At 41.0% G+C, this 26,811-nt stretch overlaps 1 long non-coding RNA gene across 1 annotated transcript in view; it reads right to left on the reverse strand.

The window, feature by feature from the left end:
* The window catches only part of LOC140195901 (uncharacterized), a 217,731-nt gene that overhangs the window by 28,675 nt on the left and 162,245 nt on the right, over window positions 1–26,811 (reverse strand). Inside the window, exon 2 of the long non-coding RNA XR_011885568.1 lies at window positions 1,094–1,267. This is a non-coding gene — a long non-coding RNA (uncharacterized lncRNA). The remainder of the gene's footprint in view (window positions 1–1,093; window positions 1,268–26,811) is intronic.

The raw sequence follows: 26,811 nt of genomic DNA on the forward strand, positions 1-26,811 counted from the left end.
GATGGGTACCAGAGTATGAGAACTCCATCTTGTTACATATTCTCGTACACAGCATGTGAGTTGAGGGTTTTAATAAAACAGAGGTTGATTTAGGGGACTTCTGGCCCCGAAGGTCAGCCACAAATTCAAGTAGTTCAGAACAGATTACCAGAGCAGTAGGTAGACAGAATGTTTTAACTGGATCCCCGACTTCTTGGCTTGCCTTGGTTTAAAAGCAGGTGACAAAGAAGAGCATCTTGTGAGTGCAGCTATCAAGAACGCTTTGCCCTGCTGCCTTTCAGCAATCTTACTTCACCTGTTAGAACTTGTAATATACGTTTATTTTACGTAATGTATCCTGATACTTACGCCGGGCTCTCTGTAATAACTGTAATATTACTCAGCCCTTTCCAGGCAAATATGTATCAAGATAGAAACAAAACCTTCCAGAATACAGGTCTGTCCTGGACGACTTGTAATCTTCCAGGGTTTAAGAAATGTGACGGCATTCATAATCTCCATCAGTCTTGGGTTTTATTCATTTGGTACTTGTTGACGGTAGGCCACACATGATCTCTCAGAACAATGGCAAGACAGAGGGACATTTGATTAAGGCAAACATTTCTGGGAAAAAATGGGCAGATCTAGAATGAAAAACAGAGTTAACATTTCGGGACAAAGCCTCTTCACAGGGAAAGTAAGGAAACAAATTAGTTTTAAGCTGTAGAGCATATTTTGGAAGGGAAGTTCAGACAAGGGAGGAACTTTGATGGAGGGTCATGATTGTTCATCTACAGGGCTGACTCAGTAATAGATTAATGAGAGGAGAGGGAAAGAAAAAGGGACAAAGGGTGTGTAATGCAGGTTGGAGCTGTAGCTAAAACCTGAAATAAATTGAGAATTATGACAAACAAACTGCTGGAGGAACTCAGCAGGCCAATCACATCTGTGGGGAAAAGGAAATGCTGACTTTTCAGGACTGAGATCATCTGAGGTTGTCCTAAAAGCCACATAGAATGTTTCACTCAGTGTCTGTGGAAATCCAGCCTCCACATCTAAGTGCATGTTTATCCTGACTGGTATCATTGCAGGCAGATTTGATGTCGGTGCTCACCTGTATGAACAAGTCATCAGCTCAGTGCATGCCTGCACATGGGCCACTGTGAGATCTTGCACAGCTACAGGAAGGGTCTTCTCGGTCCAAAACATCGACTGTTTGTTCATTCCCATAGGTGCTGCCTGACCTGCTGAGTTCCTCCAGCATTTCAAATGTGTTGCAGGAACATCTCTAGGGATAGAAGTGGAGATTAGTCACTGGGAAAGCCTGTCCCCAAGATGCAGCATACAGCAGATCTTGCTACTAAATCCATTAAAGCTTTATCTACATTAGTTGTGATGCACTGAAACTGCCCAGACACTACTGTTCGGAGGTGAGTCTGATTGAATTTCTGTGATTCTGTTGGGAACTGTCAGCTGGACTTCTTTACTGATAATCTGTTTGCTGTGCAGTTGCAGGTGTGGAGAAGCTGCTATTCCTGAGATAGTTGGTTCTTTCGAGCTTCTACTCTGAGTTTCACAGCTTGAACATTACCCATGTCGATGAGGCCGCCCAAAGCAAATGTGAAGTCAAGACTGTCAACTATGTAAAGTATTCAGCCCCAACCCTTTGTTCACATTTAATGAGTACTACAAGCAAGAATTTTGATCAATTTAACTGAAAATTTTTATTTGTGACCTACATGCTCATTTTTTTTCCTGCAGTAGAGCCCAAAAAACATAGAAAATTGAAAAGCACGAACAACTAAGAAATCAAAAACTGAAATGCCGGCAGTTCAAAAGTATTTACCACACTTTGTGTAGTACTTAGTAGAACCACCTCTCACAGCTATTACAGCCAGAAGCCTTTTTGGTTAAGTCTCTATTAGATTTGCACAATATAATGGGGCAAGATTTGCCCATTCCTCCTTGGAAAATTGCTCAAACTGTCAGGTTGGTTTGGGAGTGCTGGTGGACAGCAATTTTGAGGTCTTGCCGGAGACGTTTGATTCGGTTAATGTCAGGACGTCAACTTTCCTCATTTGAGGCCACTCCATAATTGTTGTTCTATTGAAAGAAAACTTCCTCCTCAGTTTAAGATTTCTGGTGGAGGCTTGCAGGTTTTTTCATCTTCCCATCAATTCTGACCATACTTCCTGTCCCTGCTGATGTACAATATTAGATTTATGCCACATGTACCACTTAGTGTTACAGCCAAAAAATTCCACTTTTGTCTCATCCAACCATAAGACTTCCTTCCACATCTTTATAGTGTCTTCTACGTGATGCTTTGCGAAATCTTTATGGACAAGGATTTCCTTTTTTTAGCTAAGGCATCTTCCTTGCCACTCTCCCATAAATACCCTTATTGTACAAGCTCTTGGAGATTGTGGAACCATGAACTTCATCTTCAGTTGCTGCCACTGACTTCTGCAGCTCACTCAGAGTGACTGTTGGCATCACAATAGCCTCTCTTACAAGAGCCATTCTTCTTCAGCAATCAAGTCTAGAGGGGCAGCTTGACCAGAATGTGGCTGTGGTTGCATATTTTTCTACTTCACGATGGACTGCACTGAGCTCTGAGGTATGTTCAGTATCTCTGAGATGATCTTGCACTCTTACCCAGATTTCTGTTTCTCTATTATCATTTCCCTGACTTGTCCAGAATGCTCTTTTATCTTCATATGGGTTTGGTCTGCTGAAAATTTGCCAGACTGTGTGGCCTTTCAGAGAGAGAGGGAGAATTTATTCACGTGATCCTCCAATTCCCTACAACACAAATTGGATGAGTTGATAAGATAAAATACAGTGTTGCACCTGAGGAAAGATGGCATAGTAATTACATAGGGGATGAAAACTTTTTCAGCCTCTTTAGTAAATTGTTGACAAGTTTTGGAATTTTTCTTTTGATTTGATATGATGCACAATGTTTTGTAGATTAGTTCAAATCCTACTTCAATATATTTTAAATTTAGAAATTGAGAGAGTAAAATGGGAAAATAGTTGCAGGGAATGAATGTGTAATGTTGTTAAGCTGTTAACCTTAGAAAACTTGCTAAACATATACTTAATAAGAAGTTGACAATCTACCCTTTGCAAGGGTGTTTCCTGACCACACCCCATGCTGCTGGCTTTAAGCATGCAAACAACAGGAATTCTGCAGATGCTGGAAATTCAAGCAACACACATCAAAGTTGCTGGTGAACGCAGCAGGCCAGGCAGCATCTCTAAGAAGAGGTGCAGTCGATGTTTCAGGCCGAGACCCTTCGTCAGGACTAACTGAAGGAAGAGCTAGTAAGAGAGTTGAAAGTGGGAGGGGGAGAGGGAGATCCAAAATGATAGGAGAAGACAGGAGAGGGAGGGATGGAGCCAAGAGCTGGACAGGTGATTGGCAAAGGGGATATGAGAGGATCATGGGGCAGGAGGTCCGGGGAGAAAGACAAGGGGAGGGGGGGGAACCCAGAGGATGGGCAAGGGGTATAGTCAGAGAGACAGAGGGAGAAAAAGGAGAGTGAGAGAAAGAATGTGTGTATAAAAATAAATAACGGATGGGGTACGAGGGGGAGGTGGGACATTAGCAGAAGTTAGAGAAGTCAATGTTCATGCCATCAGGTTGGAGGCTACCCAGACGGAATATAAGGTGTTGTTCCTCCAACCTGAGTGTGGCTTCATCTTTACAGTAGAGGAGGCCGTGGATAGACATGTCAGAATGGGAATGGGATGTGGAATTAAAATGTGTGGCCACTGGGAGATCCTGCTTTCTCTGGCGGACAGAGCGTAGGTGTTCAGCAAAGCGGTCTCCCAGTCTGCGTCGGGTCTCACCAATATATAGAAGGCCACATCGGGAGCACCGGATGCAGTATATCACCCCAGCCGACTCACAGGTGGAGTGTCGCCTCACCTGGAAGGACTGTCTGGGGTCCTGAATGGTGGTAAGGGAGGAAGTGTAAGGGCATGTGTAGCACCTGTTCCGCTTACAAGGATAAGTGCCAGGAGGGAGATCAGTGGGGAGGGATGGGGGGGGGACGAATGAACAAGGGAGTCGCGTAGGGAGCGATCCTTGCGGAAAGCAGAGAGGGGTGGGAGGAAAAGATGTGTTTAGTGGTGGGATCCCGTTGGAGGTGGTGGAAGTTACGGAGAATAATATATTGGACCCGGAGGCTGGCGGGGTGGTAGGTGAGGACAACGGGAACCCTATTCCCAGTGGGGTGGCGTGAGGACGGAGTGAGAGCAGATGTACGTGAAATGGGGAGATGCGTTTGAGAGCAGAGTTGATCCGCTAGTTGTCGCTGTGCCTTGGCAAGGTAGAGGTCAGTACGCCAGACTACAGCAGCACCCCCGTTATTGGTGGGTTTAATAATAAGGTTAGGATTATTGCGGAGGAAGTGGAGAGCAGAGCGTTCCGAAGGAGTGAGGTTGGAATGGGAACAAGGTGCAGTGAAGTTGAGACGGTTGATGTCCCGTCGGCAGTTAGCGATAAAGACCCCTACCTTGCCGAGGCACAGCGACAACTCGCGGATACCTCCTCTTATTTACCCCTCGATCGTGACCCCACTAAGGAGCACCAGGCCATTGTCTCCCACACCATCACCAACTTTCCGACTTGCTGACGTTGGAGAGGGTACAGAGAAGATTCACTAGAATGATTCCGGGAATGAGAGGGTTAACATATGAGGAACGTTTGTCTGCTCTTGGACTGTATTCCTTGGAGTTTAGAAGAATGAGGGGAGACCTCATAGAAACATTTCAAATGTTAAAAGGCATGGACAGAGTGGATGTGGCAAAGTTGTTTCCCATGATGGGGGAGTCTAGTACGAGAGGGCATGACTTCAGGATTGAAGGGTGCCCTTTCGGAACAGAAATGCGAAAAAATTTTTTTAGTCAGAGGGTGGTGAATCTATGGAATTTGTTGCTACGGGCAGCAGTGGAGGCCAAGTCATTGGGTGTCTTTAAGGCAGAGATTGATAGCTATCTGAGTAGCCAGGGCATCAAAGGTTATGGTGAGAAGGCGGGGCAGTGGGACTAAATAGGATAAAATGGATCAGCTCATGATAAAATGGCGGAGCAGACTCGATGGGCCGAATGGCCTACTTCTGCTCCTTTGTCTTATGGTCTTATGGTCTTTATCTGCTCAGGGGATCTCCCATCCACTGCTACCAACCTTATAGTTCCCACACCTCGCACTTCCCGTTTCTACCTCCTACCCAAGATCCACAAACCTGCCTGTCCTGGCAGACCTATTGTCTCAACTTGCTCCTGCCCCACCGAACTCGTTTCTGCATACCTCGACATGGTTTTATCCCCCCTTGTTCAATCCCTTCCTACCTATGTTCGTGACACTTCTCACGCTCTTAAACTTTTCGATGATTTTAAGTTCCCTGGCTCCCACCGCTTTATTTTCACCATGGATGTCCAGTCCCTGTATACTTCCATCCCCCATCAGGAAGGTCTCAAAGCTCTCCGCTTCTTTTTGGATTCCAGACTTAATCAGTTCCCCTCTACCACCATTCTGCTCCGTCTAGTGGAATTAGTCCTTACTCTTCATAATTTCTCCTTTGGCTCCTCCCACTTCCTCCAAACTAAAGGTGTAACTATGGGCACCCGTATGGGTCCTAGCTATGCCTGCCTTTTTGTTGGGTTTGTGGAACAATCTATGTTCCGTGCCTATTCTGGTATCTGTCCCCCACTTTTCCTTCGCTACATCGACAACTGCATTGGCGCTGCTTCCTGCACGCATACTGAGCTCGTTGACTTTATTAACTTTGCCTCCAACTTTCACCCTGCCCTCAAGTTTACCTGGTCCATTTCCGACACCTCCTTCCCCTTTGTAGATCTTTCTGTCTCTGTCTCTGGAGACAGCTTATCCACTGATGTCTACTCTAAGCCTACTGACTCTCACAGCTATCTGGACTATTCCTCTTCTCACCCTGTCTCTTGCAAAAATGCCATCCCCTTCTCGCAATTCCTCTGTCTCCGCCGCATCTGCTCTCAGGATGAGGCTTTTCATTCCAGGACGAGGGAGATGTCCTCTTTTTTTAAAGAAAGGGGCTTCCCTTCCTCCACTATCAACTCTGCTCTCAAACGCATCTCCCCCATTTCACGTACATCTGCTCTCACTCCATCCTCACGCCACCCCACTGGGAATAGGGTTCTCCTTGTCCTCACCTACCACCCCACCAGCCTCCCGGTCCAACGTATTATTCTCCGTAACTTCCACCACCTCCAACGGGATCCCACCACTAGCACATCTTTTCCTCCCACCCCTCTCTGCTTTCCGCAAGGATCGCTCCCTATGCGACTCCCTTGTCCATTCGTTCCCCCCCCCATCCCTCCCCACTGATCTCCCTCCTGGCACTTATCCTTGTAAGCGGAACAAGTGCTACACATGCCCTTACACTTCCTCCCTTACCACCATTCAGGGCCCCAGACAGTCCTTCCAGGTGAGGCGACACTTCACCTGTGAGTCGGCTGGGGTGATATACTGCGTCCAGTGCTCGCGATGTGGCCCTCTATATATTGGTGAGACCCGACGCAGACTGGGAGACCGCTTTGCTGAACACCTACGCTCTGTCCGCCAGAGAAAGCAGGATCTCCCAGTGGCCACACATTTTAATTCCACATCCCATTCCCATTCTGACATGTCTATCCACGGCCTCCTCTACTGTAAAGATGAAGCCACACTCAGGTTGGAGGAACAACACCTTATATTCCGTCTGGGTAGCCTCCAACCTGATGGCATGAACATTGACTTCTCTAACTTCCGCTAATGCCCCACCTCCCTCTCGTACCCCATCTGTTATTTATTTTTATACACCCATTCTTTCTCTCACTCTCCTTTTTTTCCCTCTGTCTCTCTGACTACACCCCTTGCCCATCCTCTGGGTTCCCCCTCCCCCTTGTCTTTCTCCCCGGACCTCCTGTCCCATGATCCTCTCATATCCCCTTTGCCAATCACCTGTCCAGCTCTTGGCTCCATCCCTCACTCTCCTGTCTTCTCCTATCATTTGGATCTCCCCCTCCCCCTCCCACTTTCAAATCTCTTACTAGCTCTTCTTTCAGTTAGTCCTGATGAAGGGTCTCAGCCTGAAACGTCGACTGTACCTCTTCCTGGAGATGCTGCTTGGCCTGCTGCGTTCACCAGCAACTTTGATGTGTGTTGCTGGCTTTAAGCTGTGGGTTTTTGGTTTTAAACACTCAACTTCCAGATGATTTAAGTTACTCACACACATCCAACCAACTACTCAACAAATTTCTGATTTTAGCAGGCAGGAAAATGAAGCAATTTAACACTGTAATCTAACAACATTTAAATGAGTTAAGTGCCATTTAAGCTTCTAGCAATTGTATACATTTAGATAATTCTACAGGTTTGGACAAGAGCATCGCTGTGCAAGGAAGGTTATCAAAGCAAGAACATTGCGAGTGGAAGCCATGTGTTGGTAGTATTTATTCAGTGTGGTCTAACAGACCCATCTCACTAAAAGCATTGTTCAGAAAATATATTCCCGGACCCAGCATAATTCTAAGGTGAACACTCAGTATATTCATTGGAAATTTCACTATGTGACTATTTCTCATGCAAGTGAATTTCATATGAGTGTATTAACAAAGTGCACTGAAATTATGTGAGCTGGAAATTATATTCATAAACATGTTTTATAATTTATGTTTTATTTAAATCTTTAAATAGGATTGATCTTATTATTACTGAGTAAAATTCATAGTCTGTCTTGACCTTGTTTTATTAATAATCCCTGCTTTGAAAATGCATGATGTTTAAATTCTGTCACATTTATGACCATAACCTATATGAACTGTACAGAGCTAAATATTTAACAAATCTTAAGTGAACTTTCAGTTGTGCTCTACAATAGAGGATGTAGTGTTTAATTCAAAATCCAGTGTAGATATAATTTATCATTATTAAATTGATAAGCAGCACCTAATCCAGTTATCAACAGATTTTATAATTGTAATATTTTATGCAGCTTTAAAATTATATGGTTTCTTCCTATACAGAACTTCCAGGCAGAAATTTCCTTGTGAAATAATCTAAGGGCCATAATTCAACATTAATGTTTCACAATCTCTTTTTAATAAATGGGCCTAGCTGGCCACTGTTAAATGACACTGCACCTGTGACAACACCATAGCTTTTCAGCACTTAGGACGTGAGTCCCCAATTGCCTTCAATTACAAGTACTCCATCAACACCCAGACATGGACAACTTTAAAATCTGGATCCCATTGGCTTCTAACCTGCTTCTGTAGCAAAGACATCACTGTTAAGACCACCTGTCTAAACTACCAAATTAATTTGATTATAGAGTAAATACAGAGACCGTCAAATGAATTCTTGTTACAGTATTATACTTTTCCGATTTAAACAATGTTTTATAACCAACATAGAATGCAAATATTACTTTGTTATAGTATTTGGAAAATGCAGTTTCTCTTAGCACTTTATTTTATACTTAGTTGTTTGTCATTTGCCAGCTGTTTCTTTGTATACAATGTCTATAAACATTATGTAAAATAACATTTATGTCTCCTAGATTTGAAATTCATGAGATCATATAATTGCTTCATGTCGAGAGAATGACTATTAGTCTTCTGATACAGCTCACAAACAAACATGTTCACAAGCAACGGAATGAGATCAGCATTGATGAGCTTTTACTTGCTATTTCATTTTAGAATGACGAGACTTAGAGAAATCTAGGATCTTTTTTGCATAATTAAATCATTGCACACTGAGTTGCAGCATTCTTCGTTACATGCAGGGCTGTGATAGGTTGTATTACTTGCTGAACAATCATTTTCAAGTACACTAACATTAATTCTGTAAATTGAAGATACTCAGTTATATTTTTAGTTTACCTGTTATGAACAGTTTAATATTAGTTCTGCCATCAAATATTTTCAAGATTGCATCAAAAATAACTGCTTTTTTGGAAGTTTCACATCTTTCAATGTATCAAATATATTGGTACTATAGATTAATCTAAATAAGTTATATGTGTAAATCAGATGGCTTATTGTGAAGCCCAATAATAGCTTCATGCAAAAAGAAAACATTTGTAACTTATAAAACAGATACAAATGAAGTAAATTTCAGAGAAAATGTGGAAAATAAGATCTTCCCACGATTAAGCCAACTAATATGGAACAGTTTCAATAAGGTAAAAGATTTGTGAACAGGTTCACTACTGTCTAGTAGTTGGTGTTGTTCTAAATGATTAGTTAGCTTGTTGGTGACTATCATGTTTGGTATGTCTTTGTATCTAACCAGCTGTCTTCTTGTGATAAAAAGTAGCCTCTGTGCTGACTGACAATGTATTGATTAAGAACTTGTCAATTCAGATGTCCTAAATTTTACCACCATTAAGACATTATTGTCTAAGGAGTATTTTTTTTTGCTGCTCATTTCATTGGCACACAAAACATAAGTGTAGGCATTTCTTCATGACTAAAATGAACCAATTGAATTGGAATAGAGGCACTTTTGTTGGGGAGAAGAAGAAAAGATGGAAGAAGAGGCAAAAGGTTAAGTTCCACCATTTACCCAATAGAATGTATTGAGTTACTCCTAATTAATTAGACCTTTAAAAGCACACTCGTTTTGAATGCTTCACTGTCAGGTAAATGGATGAGAACATCAGCAAAGCATTTTTTGCTGTCTGATGTTTAACTCATATATTTTGGGATCAATAGCAATGTGTTATTATTCCGCAGAAAGAATTATACAAGCTTTTTCCTGTTCATCCTCGGCCACTGAGCCTCTGTGTGGGTTGTGTTCCTCTTTTATGCTGTTTTACTTTTCATTTATAATATGTGAAAATATTGGTTTCTCAGGTTATTTATCATTAACTGGGTGTGTTGTTTACTCCAAAGTCTATTTTCTCTTCTATGTGGAAATCAACTACTTATCCCACGTTAAATTTTAATAATGGGGCCTACTTGTTAGTTTCTTATTTAGAGTTTTACATATTTAAAAACTTTACACTTTAAAATAAAATGAAAGCAGTTTTCTCTCATTTTAGAAACTCAAGCCCAAGGTCAACATTTAAATATTGTGCATAACTATTTATTTTGACCCCCAAAGTTTGCTTTGAAGTAAAATCCTCCCTGTAATTTGCTTATTCTTCCTGTAGTATTCCTTTCCTGTTGTTTTTCTTTCCGTATTATTCCCTACTGCCCATTTCTTTATGATTACACTAAATTATGTTACCTTTCCTCTTGAGCCTCCAACTTCATAGTCTTCCCTTATTGTCTCTGATTGTTCATTATTTGCTTTGAAAATCTCCACTTTTTTCCGACACTGCCACTATTGACTGAGACTTCTTCCATTTTCATTCTTGATTCTAACTTCTCTTTCCCCCTACCTCCTATCAGTCCATTTATTTTATCCTCGGGTATCTGTTAGCTTCTATCAGGAAATTTTGCCTTAGATACCACCCAGGTTTTCCACAATATAAAATGGTTTTACCAGAGTGCCAAATTTTTAGCTAGTAGGCATGATGCACCAAGAATCCAACAATGACAATTAAATAGGTTACAGAGAATCAGCTGTGATTTTCCAGCACAAACAATAGGAATTCTGCAGATGCTGGAAATTCAAGCAACATCTATCAAAGTTGCTGGTGAACGCAGCAGGCCAGGCAGCATCTGTAGGAAGAGGTGCAATCGACGTTTCAGGCCGAGACCCTTCGTCAGGACTAACTGAAGGAAGAGTGAGTAAGGGATTTTCCAGTATGAGATCATTATGAAAGATATTGCATTGGTAAGGATCATACCCCATAGATACTAGTTACGATAATCATTTGGCTGGAAAGACTTACAAATCCACAATCTACAATATCATTCACCAATTGAAGATAAAAGAACTGCAGATTCTGAAAATCTACAATAAAATTGTTTGAAACTCAAGGCAGGCCAGGCAGTAGCTACAGAAAGAAAAACAGAGTGAGTGTTTCAGAGTGAAGACTCTTTGACAGGTACATGGATAGGAAAGATTTTGAGCGATATGGGCCAAACAGGGGAAAATGGGGCTAGTGTAGTTAGGCAGCTCATTAATATGGACAAGTTGGGTCAGTTTCCATGCTGTATGACTCCATGACTCAATGACTCTTCCTTAGAACTGAGAAGGAGAGAAAACAAATTAGTTGCACTGAGTTTGGCAGTGGGATGAAGGGAATTATCTAACTTGCTTCATTCAATTTGTGTCCAAAAGGGTGCAGAATGTGTAGATAAAAAATGAAGTTCAAGCATATATTGAGTTTCTTTGGGACAATGTGAAAAACCATAGATAGATAGTTTAGAGCAGGGATTGCTAACCTTTTTTACACCATGGACCAATATCATTAAGCAAGGGGTCCTTGGGAACTCCTAGTTTAGAGTATTTCATATTACTTGTATTTCCTGTTTCTATTAGAACTGGACAACTCTCTGCATTCTGAACTTAGTGCTCTCGCTTCACAGACCATTCCTGATCTACCGTGCATTTTCAGTATTTTTATTTTGATATGGCCTCCTTTACATCAACCAGACCAAGTGCAGACCAGGCACAGACAAGGAGACTGGTTTGTAGGGCACCTGTGCTCTGTCTGCGATGGTCATCCTGAGTCTGTGTTTGCACACCATTTCAAGTGTTTTTCCTATTTCCACAGTGACCTGTCTGTTCTTAGCTCTCTGTTTCTTTATCTCTCCGTCTTTCCGATCCACCCAATTTCATTCCTTTTCCCATAGTCTATCTCCAGCCTCCACTGGATGTTCTCATACCCCTGGCAGCCATGGTTCCATCCGCCTACTACCTACACATTTCACCTACTGTATTCCCTTCCCCATTTGGTTTCTTCTGCCTTCACCTCTCCCTTAATGGCTCCCATTGACTTAAAACTGTAAAACTGAGTCCATACATTACACAGTTTGTACTATCTTTCTACTAACACAGTAAAATTCCAGTAATCAATATGTTTGGGAGTATGGTAGTGCATTGGGACTAGTAAATTTACTAAATGAACTTTTAAATGCTGTTCCTATTAATATCCCAACACTCTTTAATTCACATTTCTTAGATGCTACATGGTATTGTATTTAACTTTCCAATTAACCTGGCTGTTTATAGTAAGTGTAGGACTAAGGGTCCCAGAGAGGTTCAGGGATTGTGGAAAGCAGACTGCCCATGAGTTTCAAGAGAATACAAGAAATGTCACTGGTGAGCCTGTCGCCTGTGTTGCATCAGAGATTTCTGAATTTTTCTGTAGTTAGTTTTTTCAGAACTTTGTTCTCACTGCACCCTTGATTCCCTAATATATACCTGGCAGATTTTGTTTGCCTTCTTCAGTGAAGACTGACACACCATAATTTGTTTCATTTCTCAGCCATTCAGTTTTTTGCTGTATGGACCCAACACTGTCCTCATTAATCTTTTCTTTTTTGCATATCCTTTAGAGCTCTTACAGCTTGTTTTGTGCTTTTCACCAGTCTACTCTGATATTCTATCTTGACATCTTTATCTTGCTTTTCCCTTGCCGAGTTCTGAAATGCTCCCAATCTTCAGGCCTACTGCTATTTCTGGCAAGTCTACAAGCTTCTTCCTTGGATTTGCACTGTCTTTAATTCTTTAATTTCTCTTGTCAGCCATGGATGAAGTACTTTTCCTGTTGGGTTTTTGTGCCTCAAAGGATTTTGTTTAGCAATGCGTGCATCATTTCTTTAAATGTTAACTATTGCCTGCCCATCGTAATTCCAGATGCCGAGGTTTCACCCAAAATATCAGTGGGCTGATTGATACTTTCTACTGGACACTATTGCAAATGTTTCAGCTTTGTCTTTAACATTCGCATGCTGAACCCATCTTTATTGCGGATGTGATTGTTAAACATAGAATTTGCAGTATTGATACAGGCTATAAATTCCAATATTCCCATATTCCCATCTGCTTTCCCACTTCCACCCCATATCTAATCAGCTATCTAATCTAATCTCTGCTAATCCCATTTTATTCACCACATATTCTCACCAACTCCTCAGAAATTCCACCACACAATTACTGCGGGCAATTTACTGTGTCAGCTAATTAGCCAGTCCACGCAACTTTGGGATGTAGAAGTCAAAGTACCCAGAAGAAGATTAGGGAGTAATTTCAAGCTCCACGTGTATTGTACCAAGGTCAAGATCAAACCTAGGATATGTGCTATAAATTGCACTACTGTGCTGCCACTCTGCATTGCCAAAGAGTATTGTGAGACTTAGTCCTCCTGTTGGTTACTTAATTGTCAATTATCATTCACCCACAGCTCAGTCTGGCAGTACAGGAGAGCACTAAGATCACTGAACGCTGATTCATACATGCTACTTTAACAATGCAGCATGCATGTTGCAGCTTTACTCTGTTGGCACCCCATGTTTAGTTATGCTTTATGCTGCTGCTGTCGTGCCCTTCTTCCCACATCATTGAAACACCAGTTGACTTCCTACCTTGATGGGAAAGATAAAGTCAGTGATTATGTCAGGTCAAGATGTTACAGTCGTGCTGTTCCAGTTGCTGACAATACTACCAAAGATCTTAAGGATGACCAGTTCTGATTCTGCCTTCAAACCTGGAAACACACAACATGCTGGAGGATCTCAGCAGTTCATGGAACATCTATGAAGAAAACCGAACAATTGATATTTTGAGCTGAGACCATTCAACAGGACGGAAATGTCACCCTGCTGAAGGGTTTCCACCCAAAACGTCGACTGCACTTTTCTCCATGGATGCTGCCCGGCCTGCATTTCGTGTGTGTTGCTCGGATTTCCAGCATCTGCAGATTTTCTCTGTTTCTGAAATGTCATCTGTTCGTTTTGCTCCATAGATGTTGCCTAACCTGCTGATTTCCTTCAGCATATTGTGTGTGTTGCTCCAGATTTCCAGCAGCTGCAATCTCTTAATTTATATACTGGTTTAGGAAGTAATCTTGGGTGGTACTGTGTTCACAGGTCCAGCAGCTCAGATTCAGCCCAGGCCTCGAGTGTTGCCTGTGTGGGGTATGCATACTCTCTCTATGACCACATGAATTTCTTCACACATCAGAACACATGCATGTTAGTAGAATAATTGGCCACTGTAATTGGGTATGTAATGTGGTAGAGGGTGGTACAGTAGTATAATGGTTAGTGCATCACTTCACAGTGCCAGTGATCACCAACTGGGGTTCGATTCTCTCCACTGCCTGTAAGGAGCTTGCACGTTGTCCTCCTGACTGTGTGGCTTTCTTCCAGGTGCTCTGGTTTCCTCCCAAGTTCCCAAGACGTATGGTTAGTAAGTTGTGGACATGATATGTTGCTGCCGGAACCGTGGCGACACTTGTGGACTGCCCAGCACAACCCTCACTGAATCGATTTGACGTAAGCAATGCTCTTCACTGTATGTTCCGATTTTTTGATGGCAATAAAGCTAATCTTTAATTGTCAGTCTTCTTAATCATTAATCACTGTAAGTGATCCCCTGTGTGTTGACAAGTGGTAGGCAGGGCTAGGTTGGGCTCCAGCCCAGGGGCCTGAGCTGCAGAGGGGCCCAAAATAGGTAGCGATCATCATGGCGGACAAAAAAAAATACGAGAGTGGAGCGCAGAAAAGAAAAAAAGAAAGAAGAAAAAGAGGACCGTGAGAAAGAAGCATTAAAAAAGACATTGAAATTGACAGAATTTTTAAAACCTGTTCTCAATGGTGCAGCAGTACCATCGCTCTTGTCACAGTCCGAGACCGGTCGACAAATGGAGACTTGTTCAACAGCTAGTGCTAGCGTTAGCACAGGACCACCGTCCTTGCCACAGTCAGCAGCTAATGTTCAAGAGGCAGAAAGCATGACTTTGGGATTCCCAACCACAGAGGCCTCCGAACAACCAAGTCGAGCCGCCATTAATGTTAACATTACTGCTACTGAGGATCCTTACAGCATTGATCCTGCTCGCTGGGGAAAGGAAACGTTAGATGATTCAGTCCAAGCATACTGGGCTAAGAAAGGGCCAGAGTCCTGCCAGAATAAGGATGTGGATATCAAAGCTTCCGAACAAGTATACAAACAACAGAGACATTTTTTCCTCCAAATTTCACTTCAAACTCAGGCTCATAAACGGTGAGTACAATATCACGGCAATGGCTCTTATATTCCCCTTCCACTGGCTGTGTGTTTTGTTTTGCATGTCGCACCTTCAGTGATGGTAACTGTCAGTCCATCTTCGAAACTGGCTTTAGCGACTGGAAACATGCCACTGAGCATATAGGAGAGCATGAAAATAGTGAACACCGCAGGGAAAAGATACAGACCTACGTTACACTAGCGTATGACTACGGAAGAATAGATACAGAACTGCAAGAACAGATCGAGTCAGAGTGTAGCTATTGACCGACATATTGAGAAGAGTGTTGGTGGTTGTGAAGTTTTTGTCGAGAGGGAACTGGCTGTCCGAGGCTCCAGTGACATATTTGGCAGGCCTGATAATGGCAACTACATAGGCTCAGATCCACAATGGGACAGGACAGGCTGAATCATCTTACTCTGATGTCACTTGAAAGTGATCTTGTTCAGAAACTGGATTTTAGTGATCTGATCAAGGACTTTGCTGCAAAGAAATCCAGAAGAACTAGGCTTTAATTTTGAAAAACAAGCATCTGACTTTGTAAATATCTAGGCTTATGTATCAGTGCTGTTCCTGTTTTTGTGACAATAGGCTAATAGTTGACTGTTTACAAACCTAGTAAGTAATAAGTGGTCTTTACTCTGCAAGCCACACAGCACAGCAATAGGTTAGTATGTGCTAGATCTCATTTTTCAAAAAGATTGTTGGAGTATTGTCAAGTTTCCTGGTTTGCCATTGTTTGAGAGATAAGTCCTATGGTATGTGCAGCAATAGCTAAATAAAGATTTAAGATTGGGTACATCATACTTCATCTCCCTCATAACTTTACTCAGCCAACTAAGCCTAGGTCAATTTTTGAGTGCTTTAGATGCTGTCCTTCAAACTAAGAATCTGCATTACTTTCTGTCCTCCCTCTTAAGGCCTGTAGGTTTATAGCCTACGTATTGTACTAAACCAATGTCGGTCCACAGCTTTGATATTTAGACCAGTACAACCTTTGCTCTTGTTCTTGCCTTTTTTTGCTTGGTACAGCAGCATTTTACGGTGTCGGCAGGAGCCCACCAGGGCCTCCAGCCCAGGGGCCCTGGCCCCACTAAATCCGGCCCTGGTGGTAGGGTTGGCAATTCTGGGGGGTGGGGTTGTGGAAAAGCAGATAGGAACATAGGAAGAATCAAATGAGTTATGATGGGATTTGTGCTTGATGGTCAGCACAGTCTCAGTGGGCCAAGGGACAAGTTCCTTTGCTGTATCTCTCTGTGACTCTATAACCAAGTACTTTGACTCTAATGTTCTCAAAAATGTTCCTATTTGCAAATGAATTAATAGCAAAATACATAAACAGGAATCAATTACAAATATAAAACACAAGAAAGGATCTAGGTATTTTCAGTGGATATAATAACAAGCCCATTTGTTGTGGTTTATGAGTGGGTCTATGAGTTATCTATGGAAAATGAATACTCAATGAAAATATTATATTTAGAAATAAATGCTAAGACAAACTTATCTGGAAAAAGCAGAGGATTACTTTAATTTCCCTGCCAAGATTTATCTCTACTATAAAGAAACACATGCTTCCCTTGGGATGATACCACTTCCTCAGGATGTTTGACACAGATAGTGTGATGGACTCACCACCATGCCTGAACAGACCAGGGGATCAGTGAGGCTCCATAGAATGCACCTAACTCATCCTCAAAGGTAACATCATGCTGTAAATGATGCTGGTCTCTCAGTCAAATGGACAAGGGGTAAACACAATTTCAGAGGTGGGAATAAGTAAACTGACCTGATTTCATGATGCTGAATAACATCATGTTTGGTGGTATCTTTCAAACAAAACATGAGGTATGGGCCTGTTTGCTAAGGGAGAGAGTAACATAGTAATAACTAGTGTCCAGAGGTTTGCACTGTTGATCTCAAGGCATGAGTTTAATCCTACAACCTGCAGCTAGAAATTTTAATTTCAAGTAATTAAATTATTTAAAGATGGTGTCAGTAAATGGACCCTCAAAACCTATTGGGTTGTTTTACAATCTCATCTGCTTTGTTTATATCTATTATCTTTATCTAGTCACTCCCCAATTGCCCTAGCAACCAGAGCAGTTGCTGGTCTCTTATAGACTGAGTTCAGTATCTAACTCCACATAGACAGCACCCATGGTCAGGATCAGACTCCGGTTTCTGGAGCCCTGCAGTATCATTGTGCTGATATGCCAACTTGATACCCAATTTGCAAATTCATCACCTCTTAAACCTGAAAGAGCCCAAAAATCAAAGAAAACTATATTTCTACTCTTAAGCACTTTATTTTTCTGTGTTAAATTCCTCAGGATAAAATTTACTTTTAAAAGCCTAAATATAGTGGGAAACATTACATTTGTTCATATACAAATGGTTAAATAATACACACAAATTTCAAAATATACATTAACCAAGGACTGAAATAGGCCTTTTAGACCCTCATGCCTTCCGATCATTCATGAATATCATACACCAGAATTTTATTTTCTGACAGTCTGCTCATGTCCCTTGATACCTTCAATATTGCACCCTTAATTCCCAATCTTTGCTTTCTGTCCGATAAACAATTCTCAATCAGTATATATTACACCCAACTCCATGTTCTCTATCCTTGGCGACCAAACTATTGCGTGAGGTCCTGTCAGCAACTTCCTGAAAACCCAAATATATTCCATCTGCTGTTCTCCTTAATCTATTGCACTAGTTCCATCCTCATAGAAAGGAACATGAGTTATGAAAGGAACATGAGATTCCTTTCATAAACTCAGGCTGACTCTGTTCAATCCTTTTATTTATTTTAAGCTGCTCTGTTATCCTTCACTATTGACTCCAGAAACTTCTCCAACCACTGATGTGAGTGTTACAGGTCAGTAGTTCCCTGTTTTCTCCTGCCCCTCCTCACTTAAATAGCAAGAACACATTTGCTGCTATTAAATCCTGCAAGAACCATTCCAGAATCTATAAATTTTAGAAGATGATAATCAGCTCATTTGTTATTTCTATACAGTAACAGTTTCTTTCAAAACACTGGGATGGAAATTATTGTGGATTTATTATCTTGCAGTCTTACCAACTTCCCAGGTATTATTATATCGTTTCTTTAGTTCTCCATTCTCATGAGTCCCTTGGCACTCTGGTAATGCTGTCAAGTTTTTTTAGAGCCTTTGTCCATGAAGAGAGTCACAAACTATTAATTTCTCTCATATTTGTCTATTCCTCATTATAACTTATCTTATCTAGCTCTGCAAGGGAGCTACATTTGCCCTTCATAGTATTTTGTTTATTTTTACATACCTGTAGAAGCTTTGAGAAGCTGCTGTAGTGTTCTTTGTCAAGCTTACTCCAACATGTTATCTTGGCTTTCCTTATTCCTTTCTAGATCTTGCTTTGCTGAGCTCTAAGATGCAGTCAACCTATAGGCCTACAGCTAACTTAAACCAAATTTTGACCAGATGATTGACTGAACCTAAAGTAGAAATTAAACTAATGGTCTCTGGACCACATTTATTCAGAACCCACTTGACTGTCTCCCTTCTGCTCAATCACCTTGGGGACATTATGTAAGTCAGCTTCAGTGAGAGCTTTTCTGCTTTTTTCCTTCTCAAGTACAGTACAGTATGCCCTTTTTTTGGCTGCCCACGTATGATCATCCAGTGGTCAATGGTGCTGAAAGTGGAGACATACAGGTGGACAATCTCATTCAATGGACTGTCAGTGATTCATTAACATTCCTTGTTACCTGCTCTTTTCCATAATGACATGCTAATTGCCAAACACCCACATTAACTCGTGATAATAGCTATGCAAATCTAGTATCCCATAGCACGCTGGCAGATTTAACCATGCAGAGTATTAATCAGCACTCATTTGATGGCCCATACTCTGTTGAACTTTGGCAACATCTGCAATGATGTTGAATTAATAATCAGAAGTTATGATTATGAAGATGTCTGATATTCTGAGGTAGCAAAAACTGATTTGACACCCTCCATATCAACCACCAACCAAAGCAAAAGAAAGAGGTTTCAGAATAATTCAGATTTATGGGTGGTAGAAAATCCAATTAGAATATCTTCTGTTGCTGTGATGAAAACCTTGAGTCAATAATTCCTCCTTGGTAATCTCCAAGGTTGTTAGATAATTGGTTGGGATTTGTGCTGAGATGGAGAGGTGTCTCACCAGTGAGCTGCGAAGCATTTTCTGGTGCTAACATTCATATTCTTCCTTGGGAATTCTTAGCACCCAAATGCAAAACAGAAATAATTGGCATAATCAATGATGGGAGAAACTTAAGGGGCCACACGGTAAAGGAGATATCTTAAATTTATCATCTTTAGCCAATGTGCAAAGTATCATGAGATGGTCAAATGTAGAAAAATGTTTTTTTTTCTAGACACCAGGATAATTTCTGGGAACACTGAATACAAAGAAATCCATTATAACTCCATACCAAGAGAAGTCACAATGATCAAAGCTTGTGTTTCCTTTCATGGTCATCATAGTACAAAGGGAGATTTTTTCTTGTTTCAAGTGAAACTTATAAAACCTGTAAACATCAGGTTCTTTGTGCCAGCCATAAGAACAAAACAAATGCAAAATCTAAGAAGAAACTCTCCTTGAAATATATGCTTCATATTGTGTGATTTTCTTTAATTCATTGCATTTCAAAATATCAAAAGATTCTCAAAGCAACATAGTCAGAAAGAAATCTGTTTCGGTGAAGATATTCATAATCCATCTTGAAAAATGGTTTGGAAGCCAACAAATTAGAATATCACTGTTCGTTTCCCCTAAATTTTCATTCCACAAGTTATTGATGCCAAGCTTAACAAATACCCAATTAAATTATATTAAAAGTTTAATTTTTCCACTGAACATTATTTCTAAATAAACAAGACAGGGTTGAATGTTTCTATTTGTAGAATATTATCTGGTAAAACCATATTGTCAAATGTTCATGTGACTGTTCTGGTTATTTTCTAATGTAAGTAAAAGGACAATGTCTCATAAACAAAGCCACATGCCTCTCTCTCCATAGCAAATAAAGCTAATTCCAAAGTGCATAATATATTTTAATATATTGACAATTTATTTCTGTCCTATGCCATTTTATTGGCTCTCATGGGGTGATATTTTACTATTGCTCAAAACTCAAATGAATTTTGCCCATAATTTTTTATCTTTATATGCTTTTCTGTCCGGGGGTGGCCCATATGTGTTGTAATGTGAATACTTCTTTCACATTGATGGCGTTTTAGGTTCCACTTCCAGCTGTGGCAGACTTTTGAATCCCATGTGCATGTCCCGAGTTTGATCAGTTCCGAACAGGTGATGCCTTCAACCATATGCCAAAATTTCAAATGTGAAAAATGGTGCAGAATTTAGATAGCAGCAATCTGACATAAATGAACTAGCTAAAGAAAATGTTATCTGCTAAAACTTATAATATGTAAAAAGTAAAAATAGTTCAAAGGAATTGCATATGGAATTGAATTATTAATGTAAAATATAAAACAAATTGAAAAATTATTGACAACAAAATGGATCTCTATTTCACTTCAGTGGAAAAGACTAGGCAGCGCAGACACTAGGATGTTGATTATGAAATTACTCATTTTTTTGTTGCCGTTCAAAATATTTTTCACAGCTATATGTCAATGTCAGCAACTTGAATGTTACTGTTCCATAGCAGCCCAAGCACAAATTTACTATTTCTCACATTCTATGAATAATAAACTTTAGAATGTCTAATTTTAAGATCAGCTTGAGGTAAGAAGTTTGAGGAGACAGCAGGTGAACTGTCACCTCATCCTCTCAGCAGTAAGTAGAGGACATGAAAAAATGCATTTGGTAATTTAGTGAAGGAGATGCATAATATTAAAACACTATTGGTTTGTTCAATCACAGCAAATCAATTTTTAAGTCTGCACTGGTATCTCAAAGTGAAAAATATTTATCCTTTCAATTTTACTTTTAGTATTATTCACCTCAAAAATAAATCATTACAGTAAGCTATTTAACATGGAATACACTGCCCTGGTGTTTCCATCCAATTTCATTATTTTTATGTGTACTTCATTCAAAATTAGCAAAAGCTCTATAAGGAATCACAATGCATTGAAAACAATTAATATTCAGAAAAATCCTAAAGTACTGTAAACATATTATACCATCACAAAAAATATTGTTTTGGTGGTTGGCCCCTTCTACTAAATTGGTAATGCAACCAAGGTATCCTCTTCAAAGATGTTGTGAAAGTTCTGCAGGCTCTTATGGACATAAGGATATTAATGGATATGTCTGAAAAGTTTTGAAAATATCTTTTTTAAATTGATCAAGAAGATGAGTAAGGTACCTAACATACATAGGAAATGGCTCTGAGTTTTCTTCAAATTCATTTTCGGTTATTTAAAATTGGGCAATATTTTAAATTCTCTGGTGAAAATGCTTAAATTATTTTGTGATTAAACAATTTTAAACCGTACAAAGTAGCATTGCGATATTATTCTTAAATATATAAAGCAATATTTTTAAAACTAGGCTTTATTGTGTCATGGATATTTTACCGTGTGAGCTAGAAAGGAATGTGAGTGGCTTTCACCGCAACAATTTTAATATCTCATGTTCGAGCCTTATCTCTGCCCATGATATTGCAGCAATTAGTGACTAATGCTGGGCATGGGTTCTAATCTCCAAATTGTGCAAAGTTTTTTATCAAGAAGTGGGGATACATATTAATATTAACAACATGGTAGGATCTTATGTGACCTTCAAATATGAGAGTTAAGCATACAATGATGTCAATCAATGGAAGGCTGTGAAATTTGAATTCAATTAATAATCAGGATTTTTTAAAAAGGAATCCACCTATGGGCAATGGTGATCATAAATCCAATGGGTAGTAATAAAGACTAGTATACTTTAGGGGAGGAAATCCCACTGTTCTGAGGAGGCATAGCTGGAAGACTTGTTGCCTCACAGCCACAGTGATCCAAATTCTGTGGTGTAACGATGTGGAATTTGTACAAGCTTTCGCAGTGTTGTGCTCTGGTTTCCTCCCACATCCCAAAGGAGTGCCCCCAGGTTAATGGGCAACTGCAAAATTGCCTCTGGTGTATAGATAAGTGGAAGCATCCAGAGAGACTTGATGGGAATATGAGGAAAATAAAATGTGATGAGTGAGGGATTGGTGTAAGTGAATACTTGACAGCAGGCATGGACTTGGTGGGCCTGAAGACCCCTTTCCATGCTGTATGACTCTATCTTTTAAAGAACAATACTCAATCTGAAAGAGTTTGACAATACTAGTTTATGCAGATTAGTTTGTGTACTTGTGGAAGATATTTTGCAAAAGTAGTCCAATTTGCATCCACAATGCTAATTGTGCCCAAAATAGAAGTTCCACCTTATTTTTTGTCAAACAACTGCTAATATAATATCTCCTGCAAAAGCTAAATGTTTCCAGTTTAACAGGAGTGGTCTCTTGGCAGCATAATGGTGCAGCACTGAGAGTTTAGAAAATATATTTTATTCAATCCATGCCTCAAATGAAAGTTGGGAACACATTTTGCAAAGGTCAGAGCTTTCTGTTGACTGTAATCAGCAACCTTATAAGTGGACAACTGCTTTTGTTTTTCTGGAACAATTATTTCACAAGTAGCTCTTTTTATTGTCGTGCTGCATCACTGACAAAGTCAGTGCATGCTTCACAGGCATACAAAGGATGTTATCCCCACACCCCATGTTAGATAATTTGCTTTGCTTTTCTGTCTGCTGGTTTGGCTGACCAAAGGTATAGTTGAGCTTATTTAACTTCTGTAAATGAATGAAGATTAATTTGGGATCAGCAAGATTATTTATTCAACAGAGTTCTTTTTAGCAAATTTCTTGTTGGAATTTGGGAATCAAGAGGAATCAAAGAGTGTGAAATCTAACATTTTTGAGACTGTTCATGTTCTCTAGAATGTGTGAATTAAGTATCACTAAATCACAGTCAGGGCTAAAAACTATAAATAATTCAAACCAAGTGCCTGTGGACTCACATCTGTGCTTCATGAAACATGATCAGAGTGCAGGAGATGTGCCATGCTAGTTTAATGTGAATATTTTAGATGAGAACTAAGAAAGGGAGTCAAAAGAGTCGGTTTCTTGTGATCACAAGTTGAAATGACTGAGTGAGGAAGGTATGTGTATTCTGGGTTTTTGAGTCTTAATATGTCATGAAATAGTGAAAGTTCACTGTTCTTGCCTTCCACCACCCACATAAACAATATGCCCAACAACCAAGTTGACAAAGAGTTCAAACATTTTCCACCATGACGATCAAAGGATATGTAGCAGATCTCCAGGCAAGTGGCTTCATTACTGAGGGCTTTGTGCAGTCTTTCCCCTCAGACACAATTAGTTTAATGGCAGATGTATAATGGAGAAGTTAATATACAACTATTTTCAAAAGATTAAATTCTACTAAACATGAAAATAAATGAGTGGAAAAGCTTGAGTGGAAACTCCAGCAGAACAACATGAGAGAGGTCTGGAGGGGGATGAGGACCATCATTGGGTTCCGGCAAACTAGCAACAGAGGAGCTGAAGGCAGTGTGGACAGGGCCAATGAACTTAACCTGTTCTTTAACAGATTTGACATTGTGACCCCTGCCCATCCCCCACATGAGCCACCTGTTGTCGGCCCCCAACCAACACATATTCCACTCTCCCCTCCTACCCCTCCTCATAGTCCCCCACCCTGCTCTCATGACTACACCACTTCTCTACACGAAACCACCATGGTGGGCTTCACAGCTGAACAGGTGAGAAGACAGCTGAAACGTCAGCCCAAGCAAGGCTGCAGGACCAGATGGTGTCAGTACCAGGGTGCGCAAAGCCTGTGCCCCTCAGCTATGTGGAGTACTTCGCTATGTATTCAACCTGAGCCTGAGGCTCCGGAGGGTTCCTGTACTGTGGAAGACGTCCTGCCTCGTCCCTGTACCGAAGACGCCGCGCCCCAGCGGCCTCAATGACTACAGACTGGTAGCACTGACCTTCCACATCATGAAGACCCTGGAGAGACTTGTTCTGGAGCTGCTCCGGCCTATGGTCAGGCCACACTTAGATCTCCTCCAGTTCGCCTACCAGCCCTGACTTGGAGTTGAGGATACCATCGTCTACCTGCTGAACCATGTCTACGCCCACCTGGACAAGCCAGCGAGCACTGTGAGGGTCATGATTTTTGACTTCTCCAGTGCGTTCAACACTATCTGCCCTGCTCTGCTGGGGGAGAAGCTGACAGCGATGCAGGTGGATGCTTCCCTGGTATCATGGATTCTTGATTACCTGACTGGCAGACCACAGTACGTGTGCTTGCAACACTGTGTGTCCGACAGAGTGATCAGCAGCACTGGGGCTCCACAGGGGACTGTCTTGTCTCCCTTTCTCTTCACCATTTACACCTCGGACTTCCACTACTGCACAGAGTCTTGTCATCTTCAGAAATTTTCGGATGACTCTGCCATAGTTGGATGCATCAGCAAGGGAGATGAGGCTGAGTACAGGGCTACGGGAGGAAACTTTGTCACATGGTGTGAGCAGAATTATCTGCAGCTTGATGTGAAAAAGACTAAGGAGCTGGTGGTAGACCTGAGGAGAGCTAAGGTACTGGTGACCCCTGTTTCCATCCAGGGGGTCAGTGTGGACATGGTGGAGGATTACAAATATCTGGGGATACGAATTGACAATAAACTGGACTGGTCAAAGAACACTGAGGCTGTCTACAAGAAGGGTCAGAGCCGTCTCTATTTCCTGAGGAGACTGAGGTCCTTTAACATCTGCCGGACGATGTTGAGGATGTTCTACGGGTCTGTGGTGGCCAGTGCTATCATGTTTGCTGTTGTGTGCTGGGGCAGCAGGCTGAGGGTAGCAGACACCAGCAGAATCAACAAACTCATTCGTAAGGCCAGTGATGTTGCGGGGATGGAACTGGACTCTCTGACGGTGGTGTCTGAAAAGAGGATGCTGTCTAAGTTGCATGCCATCTTGGTCAATGTCTCCCATCCACTACATAATGTACTGGTTGGGGACAGGAGTACATTCAGCCAGAGACTCATTCCACCGAGATGCAGCACTGAGCATCATAGGAAGTCATTCCCGCCTGTGGCCATCAAAGTTTACAACTCCTCCCTTGGAGGGTCAGACACCCTGAGCCAATAGGCTGGTCCTGGACTTATTTCATAATTTACATATTACTATTTAACTACTTATGGTTCTATTACTATTTATTATTTATGGTGCAACTGTAACGAAAACCAATTTCCCCCGGGTTCAATAAAGTATGACTATAACTATGACTAAATGTCCATCCATTCCAGTTCCCAAAATGTTGAATTCACCTCCTCTGGTCTTTTGTAGACATTCTTTATCTATCAATACAAACTTGATTTATATTGAGTCTTCAATATCACACAGCAAGAGAAAATACCAGTGGAGGTAATTAAATAGTTAGTCAAAGAGGAAGGTATGAGAATCATCTTAAAGTAAGGTGAATATCAGCTTGGGCTTTGACAGCATGTAGAGTATTATTGGAATCAGGGATAATCAAGAGACCAAAATCAAAGATGATCAAATATGCTGTAGAGCTGTCTAATTCAAGGAATAGGAGGAATTGGACAGGCAAGCATCTGAAAAGGGATAATACCCTCACAATCAAAGCTTTACTGGTTGAATGGGGGATGTGATACAAGTTAAAACATAGATTTTGGATTATTATTTGAGGTTTTCAAAGGGTATAAGATGATCCAGCTGAGAATGCATTGGAAGTTAATGGATAGAAAATTACTAAGGTGACAAGGACATGGTTGAAAGTTCAACATCACATCACCTGATGTAGCAGTTGAATATGTAAGTGTTGGATTGTCTAACACTGACTACAGCAGTCCAACATTGACTACAGCTCTGTCTTCAATATTATAGTTCTGAGCATACTCATTTCCAAATTTTTCCCTTTGCAACTGTATCCTTGACTTCCTGACCAACAGAATATAGTTAGTAAGGATAGGCAGCAGCTCTTCTGCCATATCTCACCAATGCTGCCCCAAAACGCTGAAACCTCAGGCCTCTGCTCTACTTCCAATGCACACAAGATTGTGTGGTCAGATTCTACTCTAACTCCATCTACAGATATGAAGATGATACCACCGTAGTGAGTTGTATTTATGGTGAGTAACAATGAGTCAAAATACAGGAAGGAGATGAAGAGCCTAAACATAGTATCAGGACAACAGCCTTTCCCTCAATGTCAGCAAAACAAAAGATCTTGATCATTGACTGCAGTTGCACGTGCTTCTGTTAATATCAACATTGTTGAGGCCCAGAAGGTTGAGAGTTTCGTGTTCCGAGGAGTGAACATCACCAATAGTCTGTCCTGTGGAGTCACGTAGGCACCACAACCAAGAAATCTCACCACCACATCTACTTCCTCAGGAGGCTAAAGAAATTTGAGATGCTTCCTTTGGCCCTCACCATTTTTTACCAAATCACCATGCTATTCAGATGTATCATGGTTTGGTCAGCAACTGTCCTTGCCATGACAGAACAAAACCGCACCGAGTTGTGGACAGAGTTCAACACATTATGAAAACCAGCCTCCCTTCTG

This window comes from Mobula birostris, chromosome 4 (genome assembly GCF_030028105.1).
Source record: "Mobula birostris isolate sMobBir1 chromosome 4, sMobBir1.hap1, whole genome shotgun sequence".
Lineage (NCBI taxonomy): Eukaryota > Metazoa > Chordata > Chondrichthyes > Myliobatiformes > Myliobatidae > Mobula > Mobula birostris.